This window comes from Sorex araneus, chromosome 11 (genome assembly GCF_027595985.1).
Source record: "Sorex araneus isolate mSorAra2 chromosome 11, mSorAra2.pri, whole genome shotgun sequence".
NCBI lineage: Eukaryota > Metazoa > Chordata > Mammalia > Eulipotyphla > Soricidae > Sorex > Sorex araneus.
The window spans coordinates 41949798-41972383 of NC_073312.1; positions in this window are offsets into that span (position 1 = coordinate 41949798).

The window sequence follows — 22586 nt, forward strand, 5'->3', positions numbered from 1 at the left end:
TTGAAAGGACATGTGAGACTCTAGGATACTAGATATTATTAGAGAGGCAATCCACCAAATATTAACAAATTGGAAGTTATTACTCCAGGTTTGACATCATCTTGGATAATATTTAAAAAATATATGTAAAGGTTAGAAGCACAGTTTCATCTTGTCTTTCTCTTTTAACTTGATCTTTCTTACTCTTCCCCTTTCCTCCATCCTTCCCCCCAACCCTTGTCTCTTTTACTATTTTTAACAAGTGTGTCTTAGGCTTTTGTCATGTGAAATAAAGAGTCCAGATCACTGAATGTCGTAAAAACCTAAAAAAATGCTCAAAGCTTCCTGCAGTCTAGAAAAAATTAAACTATCATGCTGTTTATGGACACAATATATTCACACAATATACTTTATATGATAATGTGATTACATAATATACACTATATCATAAATTATATATACCGTATTATGATGTATTATATAATAACTAACATATGTTATAAAACTATAGCATATATTTAATTTAATATATCCATAAAAACTACTGCATAAACAATTCTAAATGAAAATTTAGGAAAAATTTAATTATGAAATTTTTGAATGAAGATGCAGTTTAAATGGAATTCAAGCTGTACGGTTAAAATGCTACATGTGGAAAAATGTGTAATGCATTATATCTCTTTCAATTGCAAGTAAAAAGTATAAGTGAAACTAGATTAAGTTAAAAGAAAATTTAAAGGCATGAGAGCAAGAAATCCAAACTCTATATGGCATTAATGGTCAACTGCCTGAAAATATCAGAAAATTTTCTTGTCTAATATACTATATACTTGGGCAATATATAAATAAATTCACATATAGGAAGAATATATATTGCTTATGGATATAAAAGTTACTATACATTTTAATAAAAATAACATCAGGGCATTACCTGCAATTTAAATACGCATTTGGCCTACTGATATATGGAGATAGGAATGGTTACCAAAACAATATTTATAGTACCCATGACAAAAAGATGTTAAGTTACCTAATTAGCAACCAAAATGTTTGATGGTTGAATGACATTCTTCAAAGAAATGGATCAAGCAATCCTAAAATTCATATGGAATAACAAACGTCCAAGGATAGCTAAAACAATTCTTGGGAAAAAGATGATGGGAGGCATCACCATCCCCAACCTCAAACTTTACTACAAAGCAGTAACAATTAAAACAGCATGGTACTGGAACAAAGGCAGAGCCGTAGACCAATGGAACAGCGTGGAATATCCCTACACACAACCCCAAATGTATGACCATCTAATCTTTGATAAGGGAGCAAGAGATGTGAAGTGGAGCAAGGAAAGCCTCTTTAACAAATGGTGCTGGCACAACTGGACAACCACATGCAAAAAAATGGGTTTAGACCTTGACCTGACACCATGCACAAAAGTCAGATCAAAATGGATTAAAGACCTCAACATTAGACCACAAACCATAAGGTACATTGAAGACAAGGTCGGCGAAACCCTCCACGATATTGAAGATAAAGGTATCTTCAAAGGTGACACAGAACTAAGCAATCTAGTAAAAACAGAGATCAACAAATGGGACTACATTAAACTAAAAAGCTTCTGCACCGCAAGAGATACAGTGACCAGAATCCAAAGACTATCCACAGAATGGGAAAGGATATTTACACAATACCCATCAGATAAGGGGTTGATATCAATGGTATATAAAGCACTGGTTGAGCTCTACAAGAAGAAAACATCCAACCCCATCAAAAAATGGGGCAAAGAAATGAACAGAAACTTTACCAAGGAAGAAATACGAATGGCCAAAAGGCACATGAAAAAGTGCTCTACATCACTAATCATCAGAGAGATGCAGATCAAAACAACCATGAGATACCACCTCACACCACAGAGACTAGCACACATCCAAAAGAACAAAAGCAACCGCTGTTGGAGAGGATGTGGGGAGAAAGGGACCCTTCTTCACTGCTGGTGGGAATGCCGACTGGTTCAGCCCTTCTGGAAAACAATTTGGACGACTCTCAAAAAATTAGATATTGAATTCCCATTTGACCCAGCAATACCACTGCTGGGAATATATCCCAGAGAGGCAAAAAAGTACAATCGAAACAACATCTGCACATGTATGTTCATCGCAGCACTGTTTACAATAGCCAGAATCTGGAAAAAACCCGAATGCCCCAGAACGGATGACTGGTTGAGGAAACTTTGGTACATCTATACAATGGAATACTATGCAGCTGTTAGAAAAAAGGAGGTCAAGAATTTTGTAGTCAAGTGGATGGGCATGAAAAGTTTCATGCTGAGTGAAATGAGTCAGAAAGAGAGAGACAGACATAGAAAGATTGCACTCATCTATGGTATATAGAATAACAGAGTGGGAGACTAACACCCAAGAACTGTAGAAATAAGTACCAGGAGGTTGACTCCATGGCTTCGAGGCTGGCCTCACGTTCCGGGGAAAGGTCAATTCAGAGAAGCGATCACCAACTACATTGTAGTCGAAGGCCATGTGGGGGAAGGGAGTTGCGGGCTGAATGAGGGCTAGAGACTGAGCACAGCGGCCACTCAACACCTTTATTGCAAACCACAACAGCTAATTAGAGAGAGAAAACAGAAGGGAATGCCTTGCCACAGTGGCAGGGTGGGGTGGGGGGGAGATGGGATTGGGGAGGGTGGGAGGGACACTGGGTTTACGGGTGGTGGAGAATGGGCACTGGTGAAGGGATGGGTTCCCAAACTTTGTATGAGGGAAGTAAAAAAAAATGTTTGATGGTTGAATATGTCAAAGAGCATAGTTATGATAAAAGTTTATGCTACTATTATAAAGAAAGGATATGCGTCTATGTTCATTGCAGCACTTAGTTTAATAGCTAGGATATAGAAACAACCCAAATATTCTACAATGGATGAGTAGATAAAGAAAGAACTTGTGTAAGCCCAGCAAGCTACTGAGAGGTTCCCGCCCGCACAGGAGAGCCTGGCACACTACCCGTGGCATACTAGCTATGCCAAAAACAGTTACAGTGGTGGATCTCATTCCCCTGACCCTGAAAGAGTCTCCAATGCTGCACTGTTGGGAAGGATGATTAGAGAGAGGATGCCAAAATCTCAGGGCTAGGATGAATGGAGACGTTACTGGCACCTGCTTGAACAAATCGATGAACAACGGGATGACAGTGAAAGCAGTGAATCAAAGATGTAGTTATGCAGTTCAGTGTAAAGTGGATGGAACTTGAAGGAATGAAGTAGAATGAAGCAAGTCAATTGTTATCAAAGTTATGTTTACAGTACCTTTGAAAAAAAGTTTTTTTTTCTCTATGGGTCACAACTGGTGATGCACAAGGGTTACTCCTGGCTCTGCCCTCAGGAATTACCCCTGACAGTGCTCGGGGGACCATATGGGATGCTGGGATTTGAACCCAGGTCAGCCTTGTGCAAGGCAAACACCCTACCTGCTGTGCTATCGCTCCAGCCCCCCAAAAAGAATTTTTAAACCACTTAACTAGTCACCAAAATGGGGATGGTAAATATGTTGCAAGACAGAGTTATGATAAAAGTTTATGCTAGAGGAAGAAAAATAAGTATCAGATAAACTCACTCAACCTTGGGATACAGGCAGAAAAGAAAAAGACGATATAGACAGGATTATACAATGACAAGCCCTTGGCTTTTGATTATAAAACTGATTAACAGGATTTGGGGGGAGAAATGAAGAGATATACTAGAAGTAACACTGGGTAGAATTGCAGAGTTCGGTGGTGGTGGGTGCGGTAACTTTATGCATAAATACCATAAACTTTAGCACTATTGTTACTATGCTACTTGAACTATAATAATTCAAAAAATACATAAATAAAACCACAGGGCAAACACTTCATGAAAAATAGAAACAATAAAATAGAAATATGTGATTCAGAACAAAACGCCTTGAGGGTTATGGTGTAAGAAAACGTAGGTGTAGAACTGTGTATATAATACACTCATACTTTGGTAAAAAGATAGACATGGAAAATAACCTTTACGTGTGCATATATACTTTTTATCTTTATTTGATCAGAAAAATGTGATGAATAAGAAAGAGTCCATGCAGATCCAACTGTTAATGTTGATTAATTTATTTGGAATTGGAAGTTGAGCAGTGTGATATTAACATTTATTTATTTTTTAAATTCTGCATGTTAAGATGTACAATATTTTTAGGAATAAAAGAGCAACTTAACAGGAAAACATAGAATGTCAAATATATGGAGTTAAAGTTATAAATGCAGCATAGTCTTCTGAATTAAAGAGTAGGCAGAAAAATGAGATCCAGAATATGAAGAATTTGCCTTTTGTTGGAAGGAGGAGGTTTGTTCACATAAAGTGACTCAAGACTTGCCTTTCAAAAGAAGGAAGATCTTCAGGAATGGAAGATCTACAACATTTACCACACCTTAACATTAAGATGAAATGAGAACATCAATTATGTGAGTGCTGCATATAATTCATTAGTCTTTAATGTGAGTGAAAGGCTCTAAATTTTAACTATGATTGCTAAAAATACATATGGCTCTTTTGTCATAATTCAGCAAAAGAGTCTTAATTGTGCATTGCTTGTAGAACAATTTATTTTTGTCCTTCAATTTTTGCAAGTCCAGAGCTTGTCGTCAGCAACTGCAGCAAGTTGGGTCATGATGGACATTATTTTACAAAACCCGCGAGACAATTGCTCAAGTGAGAAGACTAGGGGACACTTTTCAAAGTGCAAATTACATGGAGTACATGGGTCCTAGAAACTTGTATTGGTGCCAAAGGACAAATTTTCTCAGATGCTACCGAGCAGCATAATCACCATTTTATTCTTGAGCATCTAGCTTGTATGAGCCGTTTGGTTTCCAAACCCGCCTGTCTTATATGAAACTGGGTCATTAACTTAAAAATGTCAATGTGTTCGTGTTAATGTGAAGTGAGTTACAAGCCAAGGGACCCTGCAGAACCAGCAGGTAGCAGAAATGTGCATCTAATGTTTCATCTTCATACTCTGGCAGAAACAGGAAGAAGGGTAGAGATCAGGGAATAACCCACAGAAGTCCCTGTCTGTTGCTATCACATCTGCTGTGATGGGAAAAGAAAAGGAAGTTGTGGAAAGAGCAGAATGGGTGAGATTAACCACTTTGTCACTCGGAAAGTCCAGGGATAAGATGAAGTCAAGGATGGAGCAAGGGCTAGAGACAGAAGCCAAAAGCAAAGGCTCAATTGACAAAAGTAGGGTGTTTGCATCAGGAGTTTACAGGGTGAGGGGGGCAGAATTTTTGAAATCCAGGCTTTTCTCTGCATTTCTCTTGACTTAGGAAAGGCGGGTTGTGTCTGGGAGTCTTAAATTCTTTATTGACATTTGGTAGGCACCTATTGGTGATTTATTGATATTAGATTCCACTGGCTTCTATAACAAAAACCACGAATGGCTTACTTAAACAAGAGATGGACAAATGTATTGTCTCACAGTTCTGGAGGTCAAGATTTCAAGAACAGGTGTTGCTAAGAGTTATTTTTTTTTCTGAGATGTCTTTCTTAGGTTTCTTAGATGATTCTTATCCCTCTATTACCAGGATTCATATGTCTCCCTCCCCCCAACAGACATCCAGAATATTCTGATGGGCCTTAGATATTAATTGCATGGAGGGACAAAAAGCAGGGTTTGTTCTGTTTAACCCTAACATATGAAGCGCAGGGCAATAGTACATGGGGTCAGGCACTTGCTTTGCACTTGACAAACCCACCTTAATCCCTGGCACCACATATGGTCCCCTGAACCCTTGCACAAGTGATCCCTGAGCGAAGAGCCAGGAGTAAATCCTGAACACCACCAGGTATGGCCTTCAAAAATATAGTTCACCCTATGACATTAACTCTTGCCAATTTTTTTTCATCAGACAGCACCATGTTCATACATAGAACATGTATGTATATGTGTGTATGATTGTTAAATGATTATTTTTATTCCTAGTAATATTTTATTTGTCCGAGTTTCCAACAACTACATATGACTAGCTCACAGAACTGTTATTCTCCCATGAGTTTAGCAATCATATGACTCAGAAGAGCAAGATGGCTCTAAGCATGATAACAACAAAAACACAAGTTCTATAAGTTTTCTTGTTGTTCTACTTTTTGGTTTTGGACCATACTTAGCGACGCTTAGGGTTATCCTGGCTCTCTGCTCAGGGGACAGTATACAGTATGCAGTACTTAGAAACAAACTGGAACAAGCCACATTTAAGGTATGTGCCTTCACCCCTGTCTTATCTCTCTATTCCCAGTTCATTAAATCGTTTTGGTGGCTAACTTCCATCACAGAGTTCGGGAGAAGCACCAACTTCTTAAATAAGCCTGTGATCAGAATCTGTATCTATATCTGATTTTTATAGCCATCCTCTTATATCTCACAGGGCTGGGGCGCATGGCCTGGATTCTAGTGCCAGCGCCACCTGGTCCCCTGGAGCGGCTTGAGGTGTGGCCCGAGCACATGCAGAACATATATGTGTGTGTGTGTCCGGAGACTTCTGTGTAAGCTTGGTTAATTCGATGGCATGGTTAAACAAACTACACAGACGTATAGCCAAGTCTTTGTCCACTCGAAACTGATATGACCAGTTCTTGCGTCCTAATGTACGTATGTAGGTCACTGGCATACAGGGTTCTAGTGTTCTCTAGGTGACATGAGCAAACATGTCTCTTGCTTGATACATGACAGCGGGGCTTTCTCTGGGCGTGTGTCCTGGACATATGTGAGGATGCTTATTTTATGTGGGTCTGTAAAAGAACTTGGCTCATTTCCTCTTTATACTTGGCTTGTCTTTCATTGTGGAGAGATACTGTATTTTATCTCCCCATTCCCAAATTTCTTGATTTTTTTTCAGTGGTCTGAACCAACACTAGACGTACACGGCCCTCGAAAGGTCACTTTGAACCTTTTGTTTCAGTTTTTGTTTGGGGCCTACACCTGGCAGTGCTCAGGGGTTATTCCTGGCTTTGCACTCTGCAGTTATTGCTGATGGTTCTCTGAGACCTTACTGGATTCCAGGGATCAAACCCTGGTCTGCCACATGCAAGGCAAACACTCTTTTCTTCTTCTTTTTTTTTAATTTGAACCTTTCAATAATAAGGTTAAAAAAGGTGAAATGAACTTGATGGTACCTAGTTTATCCAGAATATCTTGAACGTATGCAATTATTTTTCCCAAATTTATTCTTGTTCCTGTGTTTCTTGTTTTGTTGGGGGCCATACCCAGCAGTGCTTAGGGCTTACACCTAGCGGTGCTTGGGGGACCATATGTGATGCCAGGGATAGAACCTGCGTTGGCCGTGTGCAAGGCCAGCACCTGCCTGCTGTCCTATGGCTCCTGCCTCTACATTCCAGTGTTTCAAACTTCAAACATGAGTTTGTAGTAGCGGTATGTCAGATGCTCTCGGTCACCATGGGTGTCCTGGTGGTTACTTGTAGTTCCCGGTATCTTGTTTCCAGTGACCTCCCCACCTCCCTTCAACCATCACCGCTGTTGCAGTGACACAGGAGTCCCACACACACCACACAGTGGGGCTTGCTGTGCTCACCAGGTTTGCACTGGGATTGTTGTGAAGTTGCCTTGGGTGTTGGCCGTGGCTCGGCAGAGGTCACAGTTCCCAGCCTGGGCATTTGATCCTGATTCCAGTACAGCCAGAAATTTCTGGCTCACAGAATCTGGAAAAAACCTGAGTGCCCTAGAACAGATGACTGGTTGAAGAAACTTTGGTACATCTATACAATGGAATACTATACAGCTATTAGAAAAAATGAGGCCATGAAGTTTGCATATAAGTGGATCGACTTGGAAAGTATCGTGCTAAGTGAAATGAGTCAGAAAGAGAGAGACAGACATAGAAAGATTGCACTCATCTGTGGAATATAGAATAATAGACTAGGAGTCTAACACCCAAGAATAGTAGAAATAAGTACTAGGAAGTTGACTCCATGGCTTGGAGGCTGGTCTCTCATTCTGGGCAACTCAGAGAAGGGAACACCAAGTAAAATGTGGTCGGAGGTCATGCGGGGGAGGGGTGACGCGTGCCGAATGTGAACTAGAGACTGAACACAATGGCCGCTCAACACCTTTATTGCAAACCACAACACCTAAACAGAGAGAGAGAACGAAAGGGAATACCCTGCCATAATGGCAGTTTGGGGTGGGGGGAGCCGGGACTGGGGACGGTGGGAGGGACGCTGGGTTTACTGGTGGTGGAGAATGGGCACTGGTGAAGGGATGGGTTCTCGAACTTTGTATGGGGAAACATGAGCACAAAAATGTATAAATCTGTAACTCACAGTGATTCACAAATTTAAAATAAAAATATAAATTAAAAAAAACAAATTTCATGTTATAATATATAAAATCAATTTTAATATTAAAAAATTGCTGGCTCAGATGGCAGAGTTACCAGGATCATGCGCTATGTATGGGGGACGCTGGGGGTGGGGATTCACGGTCTTTGGCTTTTAAAGGCAGCCACTCGGCCCTCATCGATTGCTCCAAGGCTGGGACTAATCCTTTCTAGCAGTCTGGGAATAAAGGACCTCAGAAATTAGCATGTGCAGGTGTGTCTTTAGGAGATACATAGAGGGAAACTGCTGTGTTTGTGGAACTCGACTCGATAGTTACGTGTTTTCTTCTTGGGCTTTTGGCCAACCGAGCTTTGTTCATGCTAGAGTGATAGCACAGCAGGTAGGGCGTTTGCCTTGCACATGGCCGGCCCAGGTTTGATTGCTCCCCCCACTCTTGGAGAGCCCAGCAAGCTACCAAGAGTATCCCACCCGCACGGCAGAGCCTGGCAAGCTTCCCGTGGCATATTCAATATGCCAAAAACAGTAAACACAAGTCTCACAATGGAGATGTTACTGGTGCCCGCTCGAGCAAATTGATGAGCAATGGGATGACAGTGATACAGTGATAGCCATCCTCTTAAGTCTGCTCAGATACTAAAGGGTCAGGCATAATTTCTGGATTGTTCATCCTGTGCCAAGTCATTCACAAAGCCCTTTATCATGTTTAGCACATTGTTCTGCCATTGTACAACTCCTAACTCTATGTTGATTATCATTTGTTATTTAGTGCCAAGAATTCTAATTGCAGACACTAATTTATTTCTTCTTTACACCAATACTTTGAGAGAAGATCTTGATTATGTCTATTATACAGTTAACAAAATTGAGGCACCAGAAAGTAGCAACCTGGGGCTGGAGAGATAGCACAGCGGGTATGCTGTTTCCCTTGCACTCGGTCGACCCAGGTTCAATTCCCAGCATCCCACATGGTCACCCAAGCACCGCCAGGAGTAATTCCTGAGTGCATGAGCCAGGAGTAACCCCTGTGCATCACTGGGTGTGACTCCCCCCACATCCCCCCAAAAAAAAGCATAAAGTAGCAACCTGCCTGAGGGGTCAAATAATTATCCAGTAGTGGAATATGCCCTCAAAACTAAGTGAGTACGTTTATTCTTCACAGAATCCTGTGAGGAAATACCAGCTCTCATCATCTTTCCAATGAAGAGAGATTTATAGCTATTTAGGTGTTTAATTATGAAATCGCTTTTTTCCATTGTTACATACTTTTTTTTGACAGTTTCTATTACCCAGAGCTTGAGCAGTCCTCATTCCTGGCACTAATTCCTCATAAATACCTAAAGCTAAACACATCAATATTTCAGTTTGGAGTACCATCAGATCCAGTTGCTGAAATTGAAAAAGTACAAGCTTTAGTCAGTAAAACTTGTTTCAAGTATCATATCTTTTGATTTCCAACTCTGGAATTTAAGATCAAGTTACTAAACTTCTCTGAGTTTCAGTTTTTCCCCCATACAAGTTGAGACAACAGCAGGAGACAATAATAACAATAACAATGAAAGCTTCGCTCTGCAGCAAGTGGGACTTGGTAGTTAACATGCTCACCATGTCACCACTGAGCAGTGTGGTAGATTGAATATGTTGTGTTTCTGCAATTCTTCCCAACAAGAAATGACACTAAAACCCCATTTTGTAATCCAGGACTTGTTTTGGCTACAGGAAAGTAACAGAAGTGATGTTGTGTCACTTCCCAGTCTTAGGATCCCTAATAAGACCAGTAAGCCACCAAACCATGTCACTGATATGTAAAAATAAGATACAGTAGTTATATAAATTATTAATTTTTAGGGTGTTTGTTATTAAGAGCTGCTAATGTTTGATGACAGCATATGAAAAGCATTTAGAAATTAACTAAAAGACATGCTTAAAATTCCCCCAAATAATGTTTCTCTGAGTACTCTCAGATATGCACACATTTTCTCTCCATGTGTTTCTAAGAGAAAATTTACAAGGCTACTGAATGATAATTATAACAACAAATGACAGCAGTAAACATTTATTTCCATGGGCTCAAATAATGGTCTTCACACATAATTTTCATTATCCTTTTGCCAGATTGGCATGTGTAATTAAAATATCTTTATGAGAGTTTTAGGGTTTGATTTTTAACAAAGAGGCTGTTATTTCTTTTAGCAAAGTGATTGGAAAAGGGTGGACTTCCTCCTATCTTGCTCAGTACAATGGTGACAGAGGCTCATAATATAGGTTCTGGGTCTTTGTTGGGCATATGTTCCTTGACTAAAGTCAAAGAACTAGAGTCAACAAGACACACCTCATGTCCCTATAGCAACAGGTAACCTCACATGAGCCTGCAGGACTTACAACATGCACCAGACCTGATGAAATTATTGTTCGATTCCTCTAAATGCATCTATGTCTTTCTATGCAGCATAGAGACTAAACATGTCTGTCATATATGGAGTCCTGGGCATTTATAATGGATTCTTCCTAATTGAAAGATAGATTAGAAATTCCTATTAATGTTACTTGACTCCAGAAAGTCTAGCTGATCCAGATTAGTCTAGCACTGCTTTTTCTACATCTTTCAATGTTATCACAGTATTAGTACACACCCTGAATTCCTATGAAGTAAGCACTGAATGATACAGTGAAATCTAAAATTATAGGACATAATGCCCCCCCTTTAACTCTTTTACCTATATATTGTCAGATGAAATTTCCATTTTTTTGGTCCAACATAATAGAATTTTAGGTCAAATTCAGATTTTTGGTCACAGCACTTTCTGCTTCAGTCATCTTATATAAATTCCTGAACACTGGTGACCCTTTTTTTCAGGATGCTTATGTGTAAAATACTCAATAATATTAGTAGTGTTGCTACTAGGAAACACATACATTAGTTTGATGAGTTTGTATGTGTAGAACTCTCAGAATAAGCCCTGATATGTTCATTTAAGTAACACTTTCATGGCAGCAGTTCTTTGCCAGCTGAAAAATATGCAGAGATCTATCGGTAGGATAGACTGGATCCCCCAGAAAGGATCTCCTAGATGGAAGCAGGAAAACAGGCACCGGGCACCTGGCGTCTTAGAGGAGAATTGTCCTGGAGATGAAAACGCAGGTTGGAAGGAACTCAGGGGCCAAAGTCTTTAATTCTTCTTCAGCTTAGGGAGAAGTCACAGAGAAAGTGATATTTGAGCTGAGTTTAGAAGGATGTGAAGACATTTGATAGTTGAAAAGGTCAGGTATTCAAGACAGAGGGAAAAGCCTGTGGTAGGCATGGGCACTCCAGGGCCGGTATTTCCTTCTGGGAAATATAAGAACTGCTTGAGTCAGAGAGTGCCTGCGAGGTGTGTGGGAGAGGGGAGTATGGGGTAATAGATGGGGACATGTAGGGTGGTGCAGCAAAGATATTGGGGACAAAAGAAGGGAAGCCAATCCCTCTAAATCTTCCAGAGCACCTTGTTTGCTTGTACTGAATTGCAAAGGCTTGGAAGTCAGGGTTATGTTTGATGTTGGGACCAGAATTCAGCTCAGTGAGAGAATTGTGCTTGTTTAAACACAAGTCATGTTTTATTTTATTTTTACATTTTTAAAGATCGGAGGCTCTGTTGGGAATGACTTTATGGGTTGTGGCATGTCCAAGTGAGTAAAGTGTGTGGTGGAGAAATGATAGAAATTGTTTATGTGAGAGGTCAATAGGAAGGGTTGAAGAGGGTCAAGGGAAGTAGAGCCAGAGAGGTTAAGGAGAAGCAAGCACAGGGCATGGCGTCAGGGAGAGTAAGGTGGGAGGAGGCCTCGAGAAGTGGACTGTCATCCCACTTCCAGCTGCCTGTTGTGCAGCATTGTCATGTGCATTGTACCACCATGAGAATTGTTAGATTGGACCCCCTGGGTTTCCTTTAAAAATTTCCAAATTTTAAGTAAAATTTGCCCCCCCACCTGGAGATCAAAATAAGAAAATTTACTAAATATAAACTATGATTAATGACATGTATAAAACATATACATTGATTCATGGACATACGTATGCTTATTCCTGTACACATGCATCTTTGCACATATAAAGACACATATATAAAATCACAATTCCAAATATACAGAGTGAATGTATATATATCCATGGGTATGTATTAAGATTTGCAAATTTTTCACGTGTACATTTACAGTGGGCTGGAGCAATAGCATAGTGGGTAGGACATTTGCCTTGCATGCGGCCGACTTGGGGTTTGTTCCTCCACCCCTCTCAGAGAGCCCCACAAGCTACCAAGAGTATCTTGCCTGCATGGCAGAGCCTGACAAGTTACCCATAGCATATTCGATATGCCCAAAACAGTAATAAGTCTCACAATGGAGACGTACTGGTGCCCACTCAAGCAAATTGATGAGCAATGGGATGACAGTGACAGTGACAGTGATATCTATAGTATCATGAGCACATAAGACACACATGCCTATGTATACCTATGGTATGTATTACCCTTTTTTATAGAGTTAAAATTTATCTCTGCTACTAAGCCCAAATAATTTATAGTTTCGAAGGTAGGTCTCTGATCTGCTAATCTCATTACCTCATTCATGAAAAACTACTTTGGGTGCTTCTTTGGAGGGAAACACCTGGACCGTGGCCTTATTCTCTGTGGTCTTCATTAGCTGGCTGGTGGTGAGGAAGGTCATCACTTCCTGTCAGGCATGGAGGAGAAACAACTGGGTCCCTTCCTGAGGGAGGAACCAAGATCTTCCCGAGTTAGGCATGAAGAGCCTGTCTGTTTGCAGCACCGCCAGCCAACTGTGAGATAGGCTTTCTCATATAGTACAGAAGCCCTGTCTTCAGTGCTGGCTCACGGAAGGCTGGACTTGGTAAGTACAAGCTGTTTGTCTTCCCTCAGTGATAGGCTCGAAGATGAGCTGCTGGATAGCTGTAGTTTGTTTTCCTAAGCTTGAGTGTCAGGGAGGGTGCTGTGAACAGGACGCTGGTGTTCTCCGGATCCATCTGCACAGTCCCAATTGAGAGATTGAATTCGTGTTCAATGACTTTGAGCTGAAATGAAGGCTGCACAGAGCACTGCCTATTGTCATTCGGACATCCAGGGGCTTCCAAGGTCTGTTCCTTGGCCGTGATCGTGTCTGGGATCTGTGGCTTTATACAGTACATTTCAGTGAAGGTGACCAACTTAAGAGATTGATGCCCTGGGCCAAACTTTGATCAGGACAGCAGGCTGCCACATTTATATTGTCTCTTTCCCATTTGTAAATTATGAAAAGCATAAAGAAGAGAGATTTTCCTTGAGCCATCAAATTTATGGATTCAATAACGGTTGCCATTTCAAACCGCAGGGATCCCCGGGGATTATTCTCCATGTATGCTTAGATAGCAGGGAGGGAGAGACAAATGCTAAGTATTCTGCAGTATTTATAAAATGTCAAATGTGCTTTCTGGGATAATTACATGAATATTGAATAGCCTCACTAAAATTTACAACCTTGCAACAGAGTGTTTGGTGATGCTTTGCCGGCAGCTTTTCTGTCAACAGGATAGCAGCCCTGATGAGAGGAACCCCCCAAAAAGGAAATCCAAACTAACCCTCCCAAGCTAGCAGAAAGGCTTGACCTAATTTAACTGTTGATCAATCAAGGCATTCATGGCATGGTTCTTGAGCATTTTTAGCATTAAAAGGAAACTGAGTTGGTATGAAATATACCATGATGTGACTCAGGGTGTGACTCAATGGCTAGTGACGAAGTACTTGATTTGTGTGCCTGAGATCTAGGCTCAATTCCCAGAACTGCTCTGTCTCCTAGCAGCTCCTCCCACCCCACCAAAAAAAAGCCTACTATGGATTTGGAGAGATAGAACAGGATGTAAGGCACTTGCCTTGCAAATGGTAGATTCTGCACACTTAATTTGATGCTCAGCACAGCACACAGTCTCCTGAGCACTGTCAGGGGTACTCCTGACCACAGAGCTAGAAATTACGCACAAATATGTCTGAGTGTGGCTCAACCCTATACCCCTCCATAAGATCTCCTGAAAATTTTCAATTCTGAAAAAGTATTTTTATGGCAATTTTCCCCAGATCTGGTGGAGTGGAACATAGTATATCAGAACCCGTGACTATTATTTGAAGATAATCATTTATTCTTTTGCTAGTTGTCCCAAAATACTGGCATCTTTTTTGGATTGGGCAGACTGTTCTAGATTCTGGCAGTCTAGCACTATTCCTGAGGTAAAACTAACTTGGGCTTTTCACTTGCAGATATAGAGTGTCATTACAGCATGAGAGGGTGTCCTCTCATTCCCTTCCTTTGAAAATATTCAGTTGAAGAAATTTTATAGTGTCACAGGACAATCTCACATCCTTTTGTCTTTGATCACTGATAATTTTTCTATCATAGATAAAATTACTCTCCATGTGTCACTGAAAGTATTAGCTGTGTTTACTAGCAGTATCTGTGTTTTAGCTTTCTTAGGTTCATTGTCATCTTTGTCTCTATTTCCCCTGTTCTACCCTTATTTCAGAGTGGCATTGCTATAAGGATGTCATAACTAGTCTTTATAGATGTTAAGGTCATGTCTTACCTCTAAGACCTACAGCCCATCATTGCCACATATTACTTTCTCAGCGCTTCCTCATATACTTTCCCAATCTGTACTGTTTTATAATCTACTTCCACTGTCCAGAGGCCTTATTTCTATCCTCCACCCAACCCATTTCAACTTTCAAGTAAAATTCAGTTCAAATCTTCTCAAGATCTCAGAAAATCTGGCCTTAAAATATTAAATCTTCTCATCCCAAGTCACCAGGTAGAGACAAAGCTCATGATTTCTGAGAATTTCAGTTAATATGAGAAGGTCCAGAAGTTTGTGGCAAAAGAAATATTTAAGGGGGAGAGGGTTATAGAATGGTCCATGCAGAAGAAACTGTCATTTGAACAGAGTAGTGGATGAATCCAATAATTCTCACGTAGGTGCTACAAGGACCTAGAAATGAAGAGGTTTTGAGACCAAAGTAGGGTGTAACCTGATTAGTGGAGAAAGAACAATTTCAATATAGGGAACAATCTATCTGAGGAGACGAGAGGCGATTGTTAGGAAAAGGGTTATCCCAGCTAATTCACTTGTTACAATTTTGACGCTAGGAAACTTGAAATCTGCCTTTGTTCTTACTGAAAAATCTTTTCTAGCAGTCAGTTACAAGGATCACAGTCCTGAGCTGTAATTGTCAGCCCTCTGAGATTGTTAGAGAACTCCTCAGTGGTTCGAGTCTCCCCTCTGATCAGAATGCTCTTCTTCCATGCAGAGTTGGCTCCTGGCACACCAAAGGAAACTCTGCTCATCTTTATGCTAAAGCTCTGAGTGCCTGACATAGCCCTATTTGATCAGCCATGCCATTGCTCTCTCTGTTTTCATTTGTCCGGCCATTAAACACTGTTACCCTGTGGTCACTGAAACTTCACATCTTAGAAGGCTGGGCCTGCACCTCTTCTCTAAGATCCAGGCAATAATATAGACTTCTTGCTCCCTTCTCATCTATTAATGTTTAACTCAGGGCAGTTATATTTCTTACTATCTAAGAAAGTAAAAGGTGGTAACTTTTCTGGGGGAAAAAATCACAAAGTTATAGCTACATGTTACCTTTCAAAAAAGATTTGAAATCTTCAAGCTGACAGGTTTCATCCTACATGTTTCTAATTCAGGATCCCTGTAATATCTTCTGGATAAGTCTAGAGCAACTCATCAAGAGATGTAAATATTACATGAAAGGAAAGCAAAACATAAAAATGTTTAAACAGATGGAAAATATAAAAATAAAATAATAGAGGAAATGTGAACCAGAAAAGGGATGATCCTAAACTAGCAGGTATTATATAATATGGTAGAAAATATATAAAATTTCTTACTTGGGGGCTCTACATATCTATTCTCAGCAATTGATCCTAACTCTGTGCTCAGCGATCATTCCTGTGGTGTCTGGAGCACCATATACCACACTGAGGATTGAACAAGCTAGGGTTAGCTGAGTGCAAGGCAAGAACCTAAACTTTTGCACTATCTCTCCACTATCATAATACTTATATTGCATAAGAGTATTATTACACATACACACAAACTGTTTGTCTAAAGGTAAAACATACATGCAAACATGTACAAAGGCAAAGGGGTAGGTATAGGTATAGCATGCATACATAAAAAAGAATATATACTCTTTCAATTGTGAGCTCATACATAAATATAAATCATAGAGACATGTGCATACATATAAATACACACACATGCACACTCGTTAGATTTGAGCTATGACCCAGGATACTTGCATGACTGCAGTGAGTATCATAAGATTAAAGCAAAAACACAAATGAAAACAAAGCTTTCAAATGACTTCAAGATAATTGTAGCCTTTTCTCTCCCTTTCTTGGGGTTACAAATAGTGGGACTGTCACATGAGCTATTTCAACAGTGAGAGTACCCTATGTATGCAGGCAGCACCAGGGTTTAAATACATCCACTGTGTCATATTTGGGGCTCTGACAACCTGGTCTTTATCTTCTCTGCACGACCAAAGACATTTCCCTTTGAAGACTTGATCACTCTAAGGAGGGGAGGAGGCCAGCAGGCATCTGGTGCAGTGACATCGCTAGCACTTTCATCTCAGCATGGGTAATACATCAGAGTGGAGATACTGGTTTCCATTTCTGTTTTCCTCAAGATGGGACAGTGACTGAATTTCATATCCCTAGTTTCCTAATGCTGATTACAAAACCTGGTATTGACCATGGCTTGGCTATGAACTCTTTGAACTGAGTCTTGCTAGTGAAATTTTAAAATAGTTTCTACTCCCATGAATTTTGAAGCTAGGCACTGAAATTGAGCTTAAATCAATAAAGACTTTGGAGCTGTAATTCATATTCAAAGATCCTTGACTGTTCTTCATTTGCAAGAAGGATACTCCCAGCTGTGGTCAAGGGTTATTCTTGAAGGGCTTGGGGAACCACATGGGGTTCCAGAGATTGAACTAAGGTCATCTATGTGCAAGCCAAGCACCTACCACTTTACTATCTTTCCAGCCAAGCCTAAGTCAGTCTTGACCAAGAGACCTATGTGTGAAATATTTAAAGTCCATGTAAGATGAGTGGCTTGTGTATGTTCTGCTTTGAACTTCCTCAAGAGGAAAATAACTTTACTGTCATCTCCTCTGAAATGCCTCACTTACTTCTCTAAGTCCCTCCATTTTTTAATTCCCTTTCAGTATTTCTCTTCTTTGCAACCTTCCCAGTACATGTGATTCTGCCTCCCAGTAGCCTGAACAAACTCTGTCACTCTGCATAGTTACAGTAATTGTTCCAGTTTTCAAGTTCTCTTATAACTTGTAACATAGGGAACCTCAGAATTTATTTTCTGCTCATTTTCCATTAGTAGCATGGGGAGAATGATTTTCTGGCACTTCTAAATGATATTTGCACAGATAAAATAGTGAGAATACTTCCTAACTAAGTTATGCCTGAAAACACTAATATTTATGATAACGAACTGGTTCTGAAGACTATTTTGCTGGTATTTGGTAATTATTGAGGCATAATAGCTTTGCAATGCTAAGGGCACAGTTCCTTTTCCCTACTTCTTGTTCAAATTGCTTCTGACAAAGTATTGATACAGAAAAAAATAACAGCTCTGAATTCCATGTCAAACTCTCTCCTAATATATATATGTATATATATATATATATTCTCTAGAATGTAGATGATATACTAAGCCCTTTTCTTTCTCACTATGAATCAGCCATTAACCTTCCAGTTTATGGCTATTCCTTATCAAGCAGTTAAGGAGAATAAAATAAAGATTAAATATCAAGACCTCCATTCTGTAGATTCTCGTATTTGTGGTTCTGTGTAGAATGTGCTCAGAGAAATGTATTGACTGTGAGCTCATGATGAGGCCAAATATAAACTAAGAAATAGTTCTGTCCAGCAGCTAAGATTCATGCAAGAAATTGAGTGTCTGAGCTTCCAGATGCCAGTGTATTCTGTTACCCACCCAGTATTTCTAGTGCTCTGCACAATAAGCTTTCTTGGTAAGAATTTAACAGAGGAATACCTGGTTACATTTATCTTAGTTCAATATTCTATTTGCCTATTCTAAGGTGGTTGCCTATAGAAAAATATTATAATATTTTCCAAGAATTGTCAAAAAGTGTAATATTTCAATAAAAATATTTTAGTATTTGATTGGAGCAAACACGCTCAATTTGTGAGCAGTAATTAAGAGCAATTACACTTCCAGAGACTGATTTTTTCCTAAGAAAATTTGTGGAGAATAACTGACTAAACAGTACATAGGAAGAACACTTCTCAACTATAAAAGTGTTAAAATGTTCACGTGTGGATTATATCCTTGTTAAAATCTACAGAGATTCAATTGGGATGGGAACAGGTATGAAGTTCTATCTTTTTAATATGCTTTTAGGTAATACTGATGCTGAAATGGCTGGTCCCTGGATTACTCTTTGAGTAGCAAGTTTGGAGAGGCACCTTGCTGGAGAGGTTTCAATAGGTAACAAAGGTGGGAGGAGGGGTGGTTGTATCCACTCCCTAAATATGATGGATTTGTGTAGGGGTATTTTAAATATCATAACTAAAGGGATGCTCTTGGCATTTAGTAGAGACCAGGGATGCTGCTGAGCAGCCTATACAACATAGGATATTCCCAACACGAAGCATTATCTGGCTTGAAATATCAATAATGCCAAGGTTGAGAAATTCCCCTATAGGAGAAAGAACACAGATTTGCAGTCTGAATGACCTGGGGTCAATTCATGACCATTCCACTTAACCACTGTGACCCTTGCAATATTCTGAGTTGCACTTCTTTGGTGAATTGCATGGCTAGAATCAACAGTGTCTAGATATGCAGAAAATGTTCAATAATACTTGGTATCAAGTTTAAAGAGTGTCAAGGAACTATCTTCCTCAGAGACTTATAGAAAAGCAATTACCATTATTGAGTTCCTATTATTGTTTATCTAGATAAATATTTTGATATTTCAGTGATACTTCAGATTTATGTAGTCAGAGTCGGGGGCATAGACTGTCTCTTGACAGTCTCTTGACTCTATAATATTAGATTTCTAAGAAAAACAAATAGTGCTTCAATCCCCATTGTCAGGCAGATATTGACAGCAGCTATTTTTGCAAAGAAATAGATTTTAATGGGCACTTGATGGAGAGCATTAAGTACCCTGACTTTGACCATCACAATAGCAGCAATGTATTCTTATCTCAGGGGCATCCTACTTTGACTTTTGTGTGGTGCTTTTGGTTTGCTCTCAGGAGAGGTACAGAGCTATCCCAATATAGACATCACACAAGTGTGCTTCATGGGGAGAGCGGGGTTGCTCAGCAGACCACTGTCAAAACTGGTGCATGTGCATTTCAGGGACTAAAGTTAAATGCTTCCCATTGACCCTAAAATGTTTCCAATATTTCCAGAATGCCTTGTACTCCTCCACCCAACATTTAAACAGATGAATACAAACTAACACTTTGGCTTTCCCTTATACACACACACACACATATACAAACAGAGTGAGTGAGAGAGAGAGAGTGAGAGAGAGAGGGAGAGAGTCTCATTTATGTCTCAACAGATGAGTGTTTCTGCTGACTGCCTGTAAAATGAAAAACAACCAGATGGCACAGCTGGAAAAATGTCTGTGTTTTAGAGGGTCTATAAAGCTCTTTATCATCCCAGCAGGAATGGGCAAGGACCTGGCAAGATACTGGGGTGCTCAAGAAGAATGTTAAACATCTGCTTAACAAGTTGGTGGAGCTGTTGAGGATCATCTTCACTTCTCTCTTTGCCAAAGATCTGAATGAAAGTTCTGGTACTCCAAAGATTCTTTTTTCTGGATCTACCATCTTTCATCAGGCTGCTCTCTACCTTGTTTTCCTGTAGAGTTTTATGGTGACAGTTCTAATAGGCAATTGTATTTGTGTAAATAAAGATAATTTGATAAGTTAGTATGTACAGTGGTGGAGTAGAAAGATTAGGGATTTGGGACTGAATTTGTTAAAATTGCTACAAAGACTAAGCACACAGTCATACACATAGCTATGACTTATTACAAATGAAAGAATACTAATCACAATCAACAAAAAGAGGTACATTAAACAAAGTCTGGGGACCAGCCTCATGCTTTCAGAATTCATGCCATTAGGAATCACACAGGACACACTGAAGGGTTCCGCAATATGTGTAAATTGTTATTGATAAGGAATTCTCATTATAGAATCAATGGAGGGAGTTTTTAATAGGAGTTGGACACGTAGGAAGCTTTTGACTGACATATATTAGAAATCTACCTAATGAGTTCAAGAAATAGTACAAGGGTTAAGGTGCTTACCTTGCATTTGGCTAATCTCAGTTGAATCGCCAGCAATACTTTGGTTGCCAAACACCATCAGGAGTGAGTCCAGAGCACAGAGCCAAGACTAAGCCCTGAGCATCATAGGGTTTGACCCTCAAAAACATACTCCACCCACCCTAACCTTCCATAAGAAAAACAGGTATTATTCACCATGAGTCATACTTTTACAAACAGTAGGCCAAGTGAACCAGTCCTGATGGGATTCTGCTAAATTCAAAGCTCTCAGCACCAAGGACCTTCCTTGACAAATTGCAATGGGGAAGATCAACTCTAAGTTCTTTCTGCAGTACTGTGGATCCTGTGGCTGTTCCTTTCACTGGATTCCCTGGGACAGCTGGCAGCTCAGTGGTAGTCCAGAGCTCCAGAGTTGTAATAAGATGTCTTAGGAACCACATTCCTTCCACCAAGGCAGGGACAGCTGGTTCTCAGACATGCTGCTTGGAGCCTTTGAAGAGGCAAGCCCTCTGGGAGAGTAACATGATCCCCAGTGATAACACATTATGCCAAAGCCAAGACATTCTCTTCTCAAAACCTTTGTTTTAAGAGAGTTTGTTCAATTTTCTTTGTCTTTGAATCAGGAATGTTCTGAGTTTTATTATTGCAAGTCAAAGGACCTTTTGGAAGAATGGCAGATAATACTTTTGCCTACCTTGTCTTAAAGAATTTTAGTGGTCTTCCTTTATCTTTGAAATTAAGATTTTTCCTTTTCCCACTAGAATATATATTGCCATATTTTCTTTTTCTTACTGAATCACCATAAGATGTCCAGTTACAAAGTTGTTCATGACTAGGTTTCAGTCATACAGTGTTTCAACACTTATCCCTTATCAGTGTATATTTTTTACCACCAATATCCCCAGTTTCCCACCCGACAACCCTCACCAGCCTGCCTCATGGCCATATTTTCTTACTAAGAACCCTGCCTTATATGTATTGCTATTTTTCAGTTTCTCTTTGGGTCACACCCAGTGATGCACAGGAATTACTCCTGGCTTGCACTCAGGAATTACTCCTGGCTGTGCTCGGGGAACCATATGGGATGCTGGGAATCGAATCCTGGTCGGTCACATACAAGGCAAACGCCCTACCTGCTGTACTATCGCTCCAGCCCCCCATGGAGTGATAGCACAGCGGGAAAAGCATTTGCTGTGCCCTTGGTCGACCTGGGTTCGATTCTTCTGGCCCTCTCGGAGAGTCTGGCAAACTACCAAGAGTATCCTGCCTACAGGACAGAACCTGGCAAGCTACCCATGGCATATTCGATATGCCGAAAACAGTAACAACTAGTCTCACAATGGAGATGTTACTGATGCCCACTCTGAGCAAATCTATGAACAACGGGACAACAGTGCTATCTTTGTTTACCATCTTACATTTTAAAAATATATATGCAAAGTTTTCTTCTATTAGATCTGTGATTTTTGATGTCATTCTCAGAGAATATTACTTGGAAACTAATTACAGATTCTGTCTTATACCTGTTTTCCTAAACTCTTCTTTACTTTTTTTTTTTTTGAATACAAGAATAAGCTCAAATAGCCAAACCCACTAGAGGTACTACGAGATCCTGGAAATTAACAACTGTTATATAGTTAGTTTGAGCATAACAATATATCAGCGAGATATTTGGTGACTTTTAATAATGTTGTTATGGGCTTGATCCTCAGTACCATACTCACACAAATTATTATTATGTATATCTACTTTGTAGGGGGCACTCACAGTAGAGCTCAGGGCTTCCACCTGGCTCTGTTCAGAGATCACTTTTGCATGCTGGGGGACCAAATTCT